This window comes from Muntiacus reevesi, chromosome 2, assembly GCF_963930625.1.
Source record: "Muntiacus reevesi chromosome 2, mMunRee1.1, whole genome shotgun sequence".
Classification (NCBI taxonomy): domain Eukaryota; kingdom Metazoa; phylum Chordata; class Mammalia; order Artiodactyla; family Cervidae; genus Muntiacus; species Muntiacus reevesi.
In genome coordinates this window covers 51,969,527-51,986,291 of record NC_089250.1, presented here as the reverse complement: position 1 = coordinate 51,986,291, position 16,765 = coordinate 51,969,527, and the positions used below count along the sequence as shown (strand labels likewise).

Sequence of the window (16,765 nt, the reverse complement as noted above, 5' to 3'; positions counted from 1 at the left end):
GCCATCTATGGGGTCGCACAGAGTTGGACACGACTGAAGTGACTTAGCAGCAGCAGTAGCAACAATCCCATTCATGACAGAGGATCCCTTGTGAACTAGTTGTGCTCTAAATGCACCAACAGGAAGCATGGTACCTTGGGCATTATTTTAAATATGAATTTTGAGGTGACAAAAGCATTACATCCAATACTTAACATATTTGTTGCTCAAATTGTTCCAGCTTTGTCTATTGGGGCCTCTTTCTGTTGTTTCCTGAGACCCTTTGACAAACTCTAGTAAATGTCAGTTTTTGCATTTTGGTTTCATTTTCTTTTGTCTTTTCACTTCTTTATATTCTGAAGGATACTGAATTTTTGATAAGACTTCTAAACACAAAGTGGATAGTTTAGCCTTTAACGAAAGGACTTTAGAACACAAGAGCCAGGTGACTGAATTAGATAATTTTTATTTTGAAATCCAACATTTAGTAAAAACTAATTCATTCATTTATTAAACATTAATGGCCTGGTAGGTAGCAGTCAATGTTCTGGCAACTGAAGATTCAGTCTATTCTCATAAAACTGACATCTTGTTTGAGGAAGAGACAACACATACATCAGAGTTCATGTTGCAGGGTGCATTAGTTTCAGTTTAGTTGAATAACATCAACCCCCAACACATGGTTCAGATCTCAGTTGTCACAGGAAATTTACTGTGAAAAATTGCTTGAAGTACAACTTTGCTGCTAACTCTATGTCAGTCCACAAATCACTATGTACTAACAGATGCTCATCATGATCAATAACCAATCCTGTTAATTCTTCAAAAGTCTGCAGGATTGGTCACTGTGACTCTGTTACTCTGTTTTGGCACAGACAGAAAAATAAATAGTTGTGTTGTCTCCTTTCTCCCCGTAAAGAACTCACATGTCATTTACAAACTGAATAATTGTAAAAGGGAATAGGCAACAAATAAAAGTGCAATGGAGAGACAAAAAGTGATGATGCCAGAAGTTATATTCAAATTGAATGCAAATGTATTACAGAAAAAATAGTTGAGTAGTAACTTAATACTGTAAGAAAGATTCCAGATGTGCAGTCAGAAGAACTTAGTGAAGGCCAACTTACGACATAAATGAGGAAACTGGTGGTAAGAAAAGGGTGAAAATTCCCAGAGGAAGTGACAGCAGCAAATATTTCAAATTAAAGGAAGTTTTGTAAAGATTTCACAACTTTGAGAGAACAAGCATAAAATGTCGGAAATTGATCCAAACTTACCAACGAGCATAATTCACCAAGCTGTAAAAAAGATGCTCTTATATTGTAAATTATACAAGAAGAAGAAACCAGGCGCTGTTCAAACACTTTAGACAAGTTTTTATAAAGAAATTAATTGATTTAATGCTCAATGTTTCTACTTTGTCAAACTATATATTGTTAGTAGCTGACAGAGAGTTTCTAATGCTTTAAAAACAAATTTTAAAAGTCACAAAACAATCATTATTCATCCCAACATTACTGAGATTGGATTCCATGATTTCATTTTTACAGTAATTTTTATAGTCCTTCTTTACCATTCAAAGTGAGAGCTGCCTATCTTTTATATGTCAGATGGTAATAAGTGCTCAGGAAACAAAATAACCAGGTTAAGAGCTCATGGAATGCCATGGTGAGAATGGAATTGATACTTTATACAGTGTGGTATACGAAAGGTGCCTTGGTAAAGTGACATTTGAGCAGAGACTGCAAGGAAGGAAAACAGTGAGCCAAGCAGTCATGTTGGAGGAAGAAGGTGAGGGTAGAGATAGGATTTGACTGACATTCTGAGAATCACTGTGCCTGAAACAGGAAAGCCAGTTAGAGACCATAGCAGTGGTGCAGGTGCTATGGAAGGGATGCAGGAAGGGATGATGGTGTCTGGGACAGGGAGTGGTGATGGGGGTGAGAGTGTGCAGATTAAGGGAAGAGTTCAGTGGTGAGCTGTGAGAGGCTTGGACTGGCTCAAGAGAGACAACATTTACATTTTCAGGAATTTTTAAAGTTGCTAAATGGTTGTGAACTTGAATTTGATCACATTGAAAGCATTTTGCATCAAGAATTTGACATGTACTACTAATTAGGCTTATTTTTTTTCTTTTTAACAGCCAATTGTTAAAGATTTACCATCACACTACTGGACATAATCACTTTAAAGACAGAACTGAATATGTGATATAAAAGAAAGAGAAATCAAGGATGACTCCAGGCTCCTGGACATAGTGTATTTACCATGAGCAACGGGGTTGGGAAGGATGCAAAATGATATCAAGACTACTCTTCCCATCACAGAGAGAGGAGGGAACACTACTCTTTGAGTTTGAAAAGTAGGCTATTGAGACAATGAGGAAGGAGAATAATTTTTCTTAAAACCAAGATAGGGCATCATTTATACTCAAAGGGTGAGGAGTCTAGTGAACAGAAGACAGAATAACTTCTCTGCAGAGAACATTAGTGTGAGACAAGTCCAGGGTTACAGATGAGAGATAACCTGATCTGTGTTGATCTGAGTTATTTCTCAAATTCCAGGGATATGTCATGAGTCAGTTCCCAGAACTACTTCCCATGATCCCCGCTTAGGACCAAGTATGAAGACACAGTTCTGGGGGTTTCAGGAACATGTGAGCAGGCAGGTCTCCATGGAAGGGAGGCATTTGGAGCAAAGTTGTGGGAGCTTCTAGCTGGGTCCTTCTCCAAGGCTGGGCCCTTCTGGGAGGGAAGGAGGCAGTAGAGACAGAGGGTGGCCCCAAGCAGGCAGGAAGGATGGGGCTGTGGGAAAATGTCATAGTTATGTGCTCGTCACTCAAGAAACAATTCATGAATCACTCTGATGTACCCACATGTTCTCTTCCTAGGATGCCTGTCCTGAGAGGATGGGCAGCTCCTGAGATAGGACTTTGCCCACTCAGCCTCCTTCCCTCCTCCCCAGATTCTATGCCCCTGATGTCCCTTCCTAAGCCTTTCTACTCTGTTACACAGAGGGTCAGAGATACCCCTCAGAACAGCTGATCTAAACTTCTCAACATTGTCCTAAAATATGGATTTCTTTTGCCCCAAGAAGTCCCAGGTTTTAAGCGAACCACCCACTCAGGTGTTCCTCATTCAGCACCCTCTCAACCCCTAAGACTCTGTGGACACCCTTTGAAAACCCCTGATCCAGCCCATCTCCTCCAGGACCTCACACACCTCCTGAGAACTGGGTAACGCTGAGAGGGAAGCAGGGTCTCCTGAGGAGACTGAGGGAGCTACTTCACCCTCTTTTAACTCAACGTGGGCCCTGACCTCGTGTGGTCTATGAGTAGCCTCCCCAAGCTCTAGGACAGAACTTGTCCTGCCCTCCATCTCACCCCAACTTACATTTATGCTCAAAACTTCTTGTAGATTAAGATGATGGAGACGCCAACCAATAACAGCACCTTGGGGCCTAGGAGGAAAACTACCAGGAGAGGCGAAGACTGTCCTGGGCCTGGAAATCAGGTGATAAGAGGGTTGATTAGAAGGATCACAGAGGAACCATTCCCAGGGCTTCCACTTACTCCATCTGAGGCCCCCTGGGCCTGCCAACACTCTGTGGCTTTGACCTGCCTCCTGGCCTCAAGCTTGAGGCAGACATTAGGGTACAGGAATCCCTCATCTCACACTCTCTTTTCTCAGGCTGCAAGGGTCCTATTACTTGAAGAGAAAGTTCCAGAGTATGAAAATAACTGTGAGACAAGAGAAAATTCAGCAAGTCCTAGTGCACAATCACTCACTAGGCTGCAATCCCATCCTCAGTCAGCCATTAGAAAAATTTTAGGAGAAACAGTCGTCTGATAAGGTCAGGAATCTAAATATTTGAAAATAACACAACCAATAGTAAATTTGCCTATATTTTGAAAATATTTAAAAAAAAAATGTCCTGCAGGACAGTGCATAGATCACAGGAAGGGGTTTCAACCTATTCTTGATTTAATATGGTTGGCACACAATCCCCCAAATCTGTGCATAGATTATCATATATGTCAAAGAGGTGATCAGTAGTGATCAAGTTAAAGATCTTGAGATGGCACATTATCTTGGATTTTCTGAGTGGAGCCCATGTGATCACAAAGATTCTTACAAATAAGATGGAGGCAGGAGAGTCAGAGAAGGAGGTGCCATGTCAGAAGCAGAGGTCAGCGTGATGTGGGGCCCTTTGCCAAGGAGTGTGGGCACCTCTGGGAGCTGGAAAGGGAAAGGAAATGGATTCTCCTCTAAAGCCGTTGACGGGAACACAGCCCAGCCACCATCATAGACGTCTGACCTCTACCACTGTATTAAGCATATTTGTGTGTGTGTGTGGATATATAGGTATTTGTGGCAGTCAGTCACCCAGGTCCACCCTCCTAATTCCCTAGCACAAAAAGAGACTCAGATGTGGCACTAGAAAAAAAGAAAGTCTAAACCAATAATTTAAATTTCTGCTTCAAGAAATTAGAAAATGAGGAGCAAGATAACCTAGAGCAAAAAGAAGAGAGGAAATAATACAGAAATAAGAAAAATAAATGAAACCAAAAACAGAAAAGAAAAATCAATGAAACTTAAAAACAATAGAGAAAATAACTGAAACAAAGAGTGTGTTCTTTCAAAACACCATTAATATGAAATGCTTCTAGTACAATTGACAAATAAAAAAGGAAGAATGACACATTTCCAATAACAGGAATGGAAACAGAGGACATTAGTACAGACTCTGCAGGTATCAGTGGATAATAAGAGAATTTTATGAACAGACAGCAATTTGAAAACTCAGAGACAATGGAACAAATAACTCAAAAAGCACAGCCTACCACAGCTCACACAGTAAGAAATGAATGTTCTGAATAGTCCTAAACAATTGAAATTTTGTTTCAAATTAAAAAAATAAAAGATTCTCATGACCCACCTGGTGTCATGGGAAAATTTTGCCAAAAACTTACAGATGAATTAAAAACAATTTTGGTGAACAAGAAATAATAATAAAAGATACTTTGAAAAAATTTGAATTTATATTCCACTTTAAATGATATTGGGAATTAGTATTGATTATATTAAGTGTGCATTGGGATTGGTTTTATAGAAAACAATGTCCCTAACCAAAAGACCACACAATTGCAGACACCATTGACACACATAAGTTGTGGACACAATTATGCAGCTTCTCTATATCAGTTGTTTAAAGGAAGTTGTCTGTTCTCTCTTTCCTCTCTTAATTCTTCCAGCCGGCAGGGACATGGACACTCGGTGACCCAGCATTGACCCGGTAGATGAGGACAGTACCATAGGGCATGATGGAAGAAATGTGGGCCTTTGAAACGTCTTCTGAAGAAAGATCCCTGGAAACCTGACTTGACCCTCTCTTGATGCTACATGACAGTCTACAAGATGCTTTATTTATATAAGGGGGGGTGGTGGTAACTATCCTTGGAACAAGTCCAAGCTGTGGGAGAACAAGTCTGTAATTAGCATGTATCTCTTGTGCAGGCTTGGGATTCCTGTCCTCAGGAACTCATTCACCTTGATTACTTTAGCCCAATGACCTGGACTAAAGGCAACAAATCTTCAACAACACAAGACCCACCCCCATCCCCACTGCTCCCTGAGTCCCTTCTGTAAACTCAAAGCCCTCTGGGTGGCTGAAGCACAAAAGGAGATGAACTGACATTTACATTTAATTAATGTGCAGTGAACGGTTGTGATCATTTCTGGTCCACTGTCACAAATCAAAGGACCAAAGGAGCCCGTGCGGTGACCACTCACGGTCACCTGGGTGCCTGGTGCAACTCCAGCTTCATGTCCTTAGGGCTCCCCTTCCAGAATCTCACAGAGTAGTAAGTACAGACATTTACTGGTGTGGTGTTCCTGATATGGAAGGAAAAGTCTAGGCTAAAGAGAGACCAGGCAGAGGTTAGAAAGAATAAGGAGATGGCATGTGGGCAGACACAGAAACAGTTATTTGAAGAAAGAAAGAGACAGGACACTGAACAGGATGATATTCCTCCTTCCTCTCTTTCTTAATGTCATGGATGTTTATGTCAAAGGATCTATAAAGAACATATCATACTCTTACCAGTGGTTAGGAGGGAATTCACTTTAAAGTTCTAGTTTATATCTACTGACTTCTACATTGTTCAATAAAAAGCATGAAGTACTCCCTTCATTATATAAAAACAAATAAAGAATTGGGTCAGTTAGAGTGCAGTCCTCACCAGGGAGTTTGTGGGTGCCCTGGTCCTTCTGATGAGCAGAGACCTCCAGTGTATGGTTTTTGGTGACCGCTGGCTGCCTGTCATGCTCCACCTGGCAGGTGAGCACCATAGCCTCCCTGTGGGCGGAGGAGTTCACCAGGAGCCAGTTCATCCAGTTAAAGTTTCCATCCTTGTTTTCTATGAGGGCCAAGGTCACTTCTGTTCAGAATATGATTCCATTCTCCAACCAGGTCAGCTGCAGGTCTCTGGGGTAGAACTTGTTCACCTGGCAGGTAATGACATTCATCTGGTTCCCCATGGGGTGTTGTGTAAGCTCCAAGGTGGGTAAAACTGAAAGATCACAGGGAAGAAGCTCTGACAATATGGGACAGGTCACCTCACCCAGGTCAGAGACAGGCAGGCAGCAAGTGCTCAAACACTGAGGGTCTCTCTGCATAGGAATGAAATCACTAAGTACAGTGCAGGGCACACAGTAGGTGCTCAAAAATGGAGAGCTCCTATTAGGGTTATAATGTTTGCAATCAGCAAGATCAGCCCCTATCATACAGTAGGAACATAATAACTGCAGCAAAATAAATGAAATTCCTAGGCACATAAGGGCCTGGCTTATGGTGTTGCCTAGTCACCCAGTCGTGTCTGACTCCCTGCGACCCCGTGGACTGCAGTCCGAGACACTTCTGTCTATGAGACTCTCCAGGCAAGAACACTGGAGCGGGTTGCCATTTCTTTCTCCATGGCTTATAGTAGGTGCTCAGTAATCGGAGAAGCCATTGATAAGAGTAAAGAAAACTATTTAGCATCATGGTTGGCACAGGTGTCCATAGTAGTGAATGAATAGCTCAACTAGAAGCCTGGTGTTGGGCAGGAATGTCAGGAAGTAGATTCCAGGCTATTCAAGGCCTGGAGCAAAAAAACAGGTGGGGGGAGCTAGCTGGGGCCTAGGGGGCAGGTGTGGGCTTGAGCTGACATGAGGGGCATCATCCTCGGATGGTCTCAGACAAGTTGGCAGTCCCATGGAGAGGAGGGCCCCCTGCAGGGTGACATGAGCCACCTCGCGGATGACCTGGGAGTGAAACTCCCCCGGGGCCAGCAGCACCTTGGTTGTGCTGGAGATGCTTTAGGAAATGCTGTCTCCCTCTGGATCCTCACTGGTCTGGAAGGCTGAGACCTCATTGCCATTTTTGAACCATTTAGGGGAGATGTTGCTGGGGGAGAAGCCATGAGATGTGCAGGTGAAGCTCACTGTCTGCTCAGGTGTAGCCCTCACTGTAGGGCTGGATACCATGGGCAGGGGTGACTTGGCTACAAATGGAATATTTATAAACAATGAACATGATTGTGATTATCATCATTAACAAAGAACTTGTGACAATGTTAAGAAATTGCAAATATATTATTTTTAAATTCTTCAAATAGTTGGGGGAGAGCAGTGTTACCATTGTCATCTTAAGGGGAGACATACAGGTTCCCAGGGGTGACTTTGAATCAGGGTCAGGGCTGACTGGAATTTCAGACCTGAGTTGAGTCCACCTCTTTCCTCTGCCAGGTGATTTCCCTCCAATCCGGGCACAGGAACAAAAGTACTTTTTGGACTCACTCTTTTATTAACTATCCCTAACTGGGCTCGCCTGGAAAACTTAACTAACTTCAGAAGATGCATTTGCAGAAGGAAATGCAGGGACACGGGAGCACAGCAGGACCATACAGAAGCTGAGGCAGGGTGGCCAGCGGACCAGACGTGTGGCTGTGGCACCTTCTAGCTCCTCATCTAAGAAAGAAGGCAGCTGGCATTATCCTGCCCAGGCTTCAGTGAGGGTTAAATCAGGTGATGGAAGTGTTTTTGCTGGGAGTAAAACAAGATGCTTCATAAAACTAAACAAATACATATCTTTCTTTAACCTGGACTCTATTTATATCCAAACTGTCTTTCAAGTATTTATGAATTTCCTTCACTGTTTTCCTTCTTCCCACAAAAATGCCAGTAGGACTAATATATCAATCCCTGAATTTCAAAGGAAGGGTACAAATCGGTATCTTTCTGAGTGGGGTGTTTCTCTTGGGTTAGTTCTGGGTTGAAAAGAAAGATCACTGAGTGCTAAGAAACCACAGGTGCTTAGCTTCTTAACTGTTATTAAATCCGTAGAGACACAGACACAGACCTGCAAAAAGCCCAGATTCATACAAATCAGCAAGTCAAATGTGAGAGTCCCTGTAGAGGAGTCCTGTAGGGTGTCTCTCAGTTGTTCACTATTACCCAATACCTCCTGTAAGCTGTAGACAGCAAACATTACAGATATTTGCATTTCTAAATATTTAACTTGCTTTCTAAAACTCATCAAACATTTGAGGATATATATATCTATATGTACCTCATATTAGCTACCTAAATATGTCAAATTGTATAAATACCAGCATCCTGGACATCCCTAAAGGGATGAGGTACTGTGTTCGGTTACTACTTGTCCGGAGTTTCCTCAGAGCCTAAAGATGGTCTGATATCTTGATCACCCTCAGCTCTCTAATCCCCTCCACAGCCCTGAGAGGAAGGCCTGAGTGTGGCCCCATATATAGGACAAAATTCAGGGAGAGTGAAGCTGTCCAAGGACACACGGCAATTAAGGTCAGAGTTCACCTCACTGTACACAGGACTGATTGACTTTAGTGTCGCAGTTCTTTACCCTTGAGCCTCACTGTTTCTGGACAAAGTGGATACAAGCACCACCTGGTAAGATGAGGATGTATATAAAACACAGAGCTTGGCATATTGTAGGTGCTTAATCAATAACATCCATGATCTTATCATAAAAGTGAAAGTGTTAGTTGTTCAGTTGTGTCCGACTCTTTGCGACCCCACGGACTAGCGCGCTAGGCTCCTCTGTCTATGAGATTCTCCAGGCAAGAATACTGGAGTGGGTTGCCATTTCCTTCTTCAGGGGATCTTCCTGACCCAGGGATTCAACCCAGGTCTCTGGCATTGCAGGCACATTCTTTACCATCTAAGCCACCAGAGATGCCCTTGTTATCATAAAATCTGGTCATTCTAGTTTTAAAACTATGTATTTATTTTTTAGGCAGTAAGAAGCCAAAACAAAAGCATACCTGAAGCACCAAGGAGAGTCATATTCTGCTCCAAAGAGCTGCCATGCGAAAATCAACATTAAAAAAAAATGGGCCAAAGAACTAAAGAGATATTTCTCCAAAGAAGACATACAGATGGCTAACAAACACATGAAAAGATGCTCAACATCACTCGTTATTAGAGAAATGCAAATCAAAACCACAATGAGATACCATTACACGCCATTCAGGATGGCTGCTATCCAAAAGTCTACAAGCAATAAATGCTGGAGAGGGTGTGGAGAAAAGGGAACCCTCTTACACTGTTGGTGGGAATGCAAACTAGTACAGCCACTATGGAAAACAGTGTGGAGATTTCTTAAAAAACTGGAAATAGAACTGCCATATGACCCAGCAATACCACTTCTGGGCATACACACCGAGGAAACCAGATCTGAAAGAGACACGTGCACCCCAATGTTCATCGCAGCACTGTTTATAATAGCCAGGACATGGAAGCAACCTAGATGCCCATCCGCAGATGAATGGATAAGGAAGCTGTGGTACATATACACCATGGAATATTACTCAGCCGTTAAAAAGAATTCATTTGAATCAGTTCTATTGAGATGGACGAAACTGGAGCCCATTATACAGAGTGAAGTAAGCCAGAAAGATAAAGAACATTACAGCATACTAACACATATATACGGAATTTAGAAAGATGGTAACAATAACCCTATATGCAAAACAGAAAAAGAAACACAGAAGTACAGAACAGACTTTTGAACTCTGTGGGAGAAGGTGAGGGTGGGATGTTTCAAAAGAACAGCATGTATATTATCTATGGTGAATCAGATCACTAGCCCAGGTGGGATGCATGAGACGAGTGCTCGGGCCTGGTGCACTGGGAGGACCCAGAGGAGTCGGGTGGAGAGGGAGGTGGGAGGGGGGATCGGGATGGGGAATACGTGTAACTCAATGGCTGATTCGTGTCAATGTATGACAAAACCCACTGAAATGTTGTGAAGTAATTGGCCTCCAACTAATAAAATAAAATTAAAAAAAAAAAAAACAACAACAACAAAAAAAATAGCAGAAACACCAAATTATGAATCTGTCCCCAGTTATAAAGATAATCCCATCAGAAATAAGTTTGGGGAATTAGCTTTCAAAACTCACAAGAGACCACAGGCATTTTCCTGCAGATTAGCTCTTTATAGAAGCTGGAAGCATTCTGAAAGGAGAGAGGACAGATTTCATCAGTGTCATTGTGGTTGTTGAGGCCAGAGGGCTCCAGGCTGAGAAGGGAGTGTTTGCAGGGATTCCAATGTCTGTTTAGGCACATGGGTGTCTAAAGATGGGAAGATTTCCCCAGTGATAAAGCTCTGGTCTGAACAGGATGGTCTGAGTGAGTAGGAAGGCCCTCTCAACCCAGGTGAGCTCTGTTGGGGTGTGGGTTTCCTTGCCACTCCACTCAGGCTGAGTTTCTTCGGCCTCCTAAGATCTGCCACCATCACAGGTTGTTCTGAAGTGCTCACACCTGGGAGAGCGGTTCTTATAACCCAGGTGCAACAGGGGACTGACCTCTATCAGGGAAAAACCACAGCCTTCCCTCTCAGTGACCTCAGAGAACACAGCTCAGGCTCCTCTGCCCTAGCTAGGCACCAGCATCCTCCACAGGAGTTAAGACACTCAGCTGCCCAGGCCATGTCTGTGCACTTAAATCAGAATTTCTAGGGTACAGCCAGGGTCCTGCGATCTTGTCATCATCTCCCAGGTGATTCCAATGAGCAGCTGAGGTTGAAAGGCACGCAGGTCCACATCCACTCAGTTGTACTCAGTCCTGGAGGGAAAGTGACCCTGTCTGAGGTCTTCTGGCTCCAACGCATCAGGGCTCATGTGGGTGGAACATGTATCACATGCCAGGGTCTGCTCTAAGCTCTTGACATGTGTCCCTCATTCAGTCCTTTCAGCTGCTCTGTGAGGACAGGGCTGTCACTGAGGGATGAGGACACTTAGGCCCAGAGTGGGGAGAGATTCAGCAGAGGTCCCAGCACTGGGACGGGGCAGAGTTGGGATGAGTTCCCAGGCAGGGGTTTGGCCCAGGCTCTCAGACACTGCTCTGAGCTCAGGAACACCCTAACCCCCCCAATCCAGAGCTTCCTAGGCCCTCTCCAGTCAATCACAGACCCCTGAAAGTTGTGTGATCACCATCATTTCGTCGATGGGGAAACTGAGGACAAGAGGGAACAGAGACATGCCCAGGACCCCACAGCCTGGGAGGTCAGCACCATCGCTCCCTGAGGGGCTCTCCTTTCACCAGGTCATTCTGTCCTCAGGACACCCTGCAAAGGTTGTGTGATCATCCTCTTTCTACAAGTGAGCAAGGGGGGCCCAGTACAAGGAACTGGGTCTCAGACTTGAAATAACACCTTTTCTTAGGAGTCCCTACTCTGTGCTGGTGATTTGGACAAAGCTCCTCAAATGCTTCTAATTCTCCTGAAAGACATGATGACCAGCATTCTACAGATGAGAAAACTGAGGCTGAGAGAAATGAAGGGACTGTCTCTTCTCAACCACTGACTGTGTCCTGGTATTTCCTGTCAAGTCTAAGCTTTCATGTCCACCAGCAGAGCAAGTGCCCACCACCTTCAGGAACCTCCACACCAACTACCACCCCCTCTTTTGCCTCAGATTCCTGACTTCATCAACTACAGGGAGGAGTAGCCTCTGAGGGCCCAGCCCTGGGGAGCCTGGACCAACAAGGGAAGACATGGGCTCCTGACACCTGAGTCTAAATAGGAACTCTTTGCTCACATGGGCCCTCATCACCCTCTAGGGATCACCTCCCCCTCCTCATCCTCAGTCTGCAGCGCCAGGACTGGGTATGTCTGGTGCTGCTGGGATCGCAGTGGCCCCTCTGGACTCTGTCCACACCACCCTTCCTGGACCTGCACCAGAGGGGCCTGGTGAAGGGGCAACATCACAACAATGGGGAGAAAATCTCCTGATGCTTTTAAGAGTGTTGATCCCTGTCATTGGGGAACTTTTCAGCACATCGTGTGACACTGAATGATCTGTCTCATTTGGGTTGTAAAACTGGACTTGCCTCCCTTACAGGGCCTTTTAAAATGTTTATCTCGGGAGAGGGGATCGGGATGGGGAATACGTGTAACTCTATGGCTGATTCGTGTCAATGTATGACAAAACCCACTGAAATGTTGTGAAGTAATTGGCCTCCAACTAATAAAATTAAAAAAAATAAATTAAAAAAAATGTTTATCTCTAAAGAAAAGAATTTTAAAATAAATTTAAAATAAAATAATTATTTATTAATAAAATAATAATAAATTTAAAAATTTTAAGATAAAATAAATCTTAAAATAAGATTTTAAGAGGACAGGGCTGGAGTCTTCTCAAGACTTTGATAAGCACAGTGGGGTGTGCAGAGAACAGGGCTGTGGAACTGTGGGTGCCTGGGATTCGATCTTGGCTCTCCTACCTGGCCACAAATCATATTCCCTCTCTGAGCTTCAGGGTCCTCATCTGTAAAAATGGAAAACAGACAACCTTTCCTTCTGAACACTGTTGTTAACGAGTAAATGCCTAAGGAGGATTCAACATCTGATAGGCTGCGGCTCTCCTCCCCTCCCTCCTTTCTCAACCAGGGAATCATCTGGGCAGGTGGCCTGGGGAAGAGGATGAACAGCCCTGGGAGACAGCAGATCTGAGAGGTGGTGGAGCCACTTACTAGCTGTATTGAGATGAGCAGGGGACCCACCATCTGGGAAGTTTAGTAATATCTGAGAAATCAGGAAAAAATACCTTCCCTGCTGATGTCTAGATGTTTGGGGAGATTATTTGCTACCAAGACTAGGAGGGAAATTAGGCAATATCATCACACAAATTAAAATTCACATACTGTCTGAACTAGCAATGCCACTTCCAGTGGGTATTTCCCCTCTGAGCAGAGTGACACTAGGAAAGCTTATCCATCTTAGCACTGTTTCGGTAGCCCAAGGTTAGGAACAACTTAGTCCCCATCAACAGGAGACTGTGAGATAAATGATGCTATCTCCATATGCTGAGTGTTAAGTAGTTGTTGAAAAACAGGGCAGCTGCAGGTGCTGACATGGAATGAGGGATTTGGGATCATGTGGGTGAAAGTGGGGAGAGTTTTCTTGTCACCTCAGGCTCGGGGTCTGAATGTGAGGGACCTTCTGAACCTTTGGGAAGGCAATGAAAAGAGCCTGTTCCATGGTTAATTCAAGGAGATTTTGGGTGGTGGTGGTTTAGTTACTAAGTCATGTTCGACTCTTGGGATTTGATGGACAATAACCTGCTGAACTTCCCTGTCCATGGTTTTCCCAGGCAAGAATACTGGAGTGGGTTGCCATTTCCTTCTCCAGGGGATCTTCCTGACCCAGGAATTGAATCTGGGTCTCCTGCATTGCAGGCAAATTCTTTATTGACTGAGCTATGAGGGAAGCCCAAGGAGTTTTTATTCTGCAACTTCTACGTGCCAGGCCCTTCCAGAAAACTAGTTCCAATGCCAGTGAAGGAAGGAGCCTTGCCTGGAATCAAAGTGAGTTCCTTTTTTTTTTAATGGAAAAGAAAAAAATATATCAACATAGTGAGACATATTAACATTTATCTGAGAATATTTTATCAAGTGCAGAAAAAATAAGAATAGGAATATCTTGATGTAATTAATAATTTAAATATAATTGACTTGTATTTAATTAGTTTATATTAATCATATCCTACAAATATATTTAAAATTTTGTATTTTATATGTTGTTGTTAGATATCCATAGGACATTTAAAAAAACTGGTGAAAAGAGAAACATTACTAAATCTCAAAAAGTAGAATTATTTTGTGTGTGTGTGATTCAGTTTTACATATATACATATGTTATTTTTGAAAGTATTTTCCATTATAAATTATTACAAGATATTGACTATAGTTCCTTGTTCTATATAGTGAACTTTTTTTGCTTATTGCATATCTATTTTTTTAACTAGATATCTAGCATTCTATTAATACTAAGTCAAACAAGTAGAATCAAAATATCATAAATTTTTTAGTTAGGTAAAAATACATAAGTGTTCTAAAATATATATATTATACATAATTTATATATATGTATATAAAAGCTTTTCTACTGTACTTGATAAAGGTTTGAGAAATGAACATCAACAAAAAGAAGAGATGAAGAAACTGGAAAACATAAACTAAATGAAATGGGAGCACCGACTATGAAATAGAAAAAGTGAAACAGACTAGATAAAAGTAAAAGATCCTCATATAGTCCAGTTGTTTTTAAACATCACTGCTCATTAGAAACATATTGGAACTCTGGCCAAAAATAAATAAATAAATAAATAAATAAATACCCTGGCATTTGTATTTGTATTCTGCAACTTCCATGCGCTAGGTTCTTCCATGAAACAAGTTCCAATACTGGTGCAGGAAGGAGATTAGCCTTGAATCAGGGTGGGTTCTTGATGATCCTTTCACTAACTATGTGACTGTGGTCTGGGCCCTGTCACCTCTTGGCCTCAGGGCCCCATCTGTACATGGGAGGTTGGGAGGATGATGCCTAAGGCTCATCCTGTGCTGAGAGTCAAGGGTTCAGGGCCTTTGTCAGAAAAATCTAAAAAAAATGAGCACCTTTGCTGCCTCTATGGCACTGCTCCTAAGTCATCCACATGGAGAACTGCTTCCCTGAGGCGGGACATTCTGAAATGAACCAGGTCTGCTGGGAGCCTTTAGTGACTGTGAGTCAATCCCTGAATGACAGAAGAAAACACCCAACCTCTCAGCATAGTCTCCAATCAGGGCCATCAGAATAAACACTGTCTTAGAATCTCTTTTCAGTGTGATAGTCTGAATAGAAAATAAAGAAACACATCTCTCCTCCCTGCCCTGGATGGATTTCTCCTCTTCAGAAGGGAAAAGGACATAAGCTTCAAGGGAGAAGAGCCCTTGTCTGCTTTGTTCACTGCTGTTTCCACAGCATCCAGAGCAGGGCCTGGCACACAGTAGGTGCTCAATAAGTGCTGAATAAAGACAAGACTCAGCCACGCTGAGGGTGCACTCTCCAGAGGTAAGAAGTGAGGCCTGGCCTGTCAAGGAGCAAGTCACTCAGACTTTCATTTCCCTTATCCCTGGAATCAATGGACTGAATGTGATGGAAAGGACAAGGACTGTGGAGCCAGGTAGATGGGGGATCCAGACTTTTCCCGTGTTGACCAGCTGAGGGGCCTTGAGCAAATAGCACAACCGTCATGGCCTCAAATACTCTGATTTGTAGAAGGGAGTAAAATCAGATCATGTCCTGGTCACTGTTGTACCGGATTCCTTTTTTTGTTCAAAGAGTGAAGGGCATTCTTGTTGACTTGTCAGAGACCAGGGGATGAAGGACACCCAGGCCATACTCACCACTCACAGTGAGATGAGTGCCTGGTCCAGACTTAAACTCCACGTCACCATGTTCTCCTTTCCGGAACTTCACACAGTAGTAGACACCAGTGTCTGCTGGGGTGATATAACTGATGCGGATGGAAAAGTCCATGTTGTTTCTCTTTGTGACATCTGAAACATTTGTAACTCTGGGGAAAGGGGCTTCTTTTTGACTGTAGATTAACTCCCGGCCTGGCCCAGTTCCTCTGAACCACTTGAAGGGCCCCACAGGGCTCAGGGAGGTCATGGTGCAGCGCAGAGTGGCCGTCTCTCCTACTGCAACTGACACAGACCTCTCAGGCTGAATCACCTGCAGCTCCCCCGCACCTGCCGCTCCTGGAGGAAAATACAAAGTAGTTATTTATTCATCCTTATGTGATCCTGTAGGTTTTCTCAAGTGTTTATCAACAACAGCGTTCATTGTCTGAATGCACCTTGAATGGGCCTTAAACTCAGCACACGGCATGTACATTGCATGTAGCTTGCACAATGAGTCTGTAATGTGAGACACTAACACAAGTGAGGAGCTGAGGCACAGAGGTCAATGATGTGGCAGAGACTGGGACTGAGTCCTTGAGCCCTCTCTGGAAGTGTCATGATCCACCCAGTATTCCTGGGTGTTTACTGTGTGTCCTCAGGGAGTGCTGCACTTCTGTCCTTTGCATTAGGTGGGACCACATGACCTCTTATTTTTCTGGGCTCCAAAATCACTGCAGATGGTGATTGCAGCCATGAAATTAAAAGACGCTTGCCCCTTGGAAGGAAAGTTATGACCAACCTAGACAGCATATTAAAAAGCAGAGATATTACTTTGCCAACAAAGGTCTGTCTAGTCAAGGCTATGGTTTTTCCAGTAGTCATGTATGGATGTGAGAGTTGGACCATCAAGAAAGCTGAGCGTCGAAAAATTGATGCTTTTGAACTGTGGTGTTGGAGAAGACTCTTGAGAGTCCCTTGGACTGCAAGGAGATCCAACCAGTCCATCCTAAAGGAGATCAGTCCTGGGTGTTCATTGGAAG

The 16,765-nt window shown here is 43.3% G+C and overlaps 1 pseudogene; it reads right to left on the bottom strand.

Annotated features, from left to right (window-relative positions):
- Nucleotides 1–434: 434 nt before the first annotated feature.
- Nucleotides 435–16,765, bottom strand: part of LOC136159401 (signal-regulatory protein beta-1-like) — a 35,809-nt pseudogene continuing 19,478 nt past the window's right edge.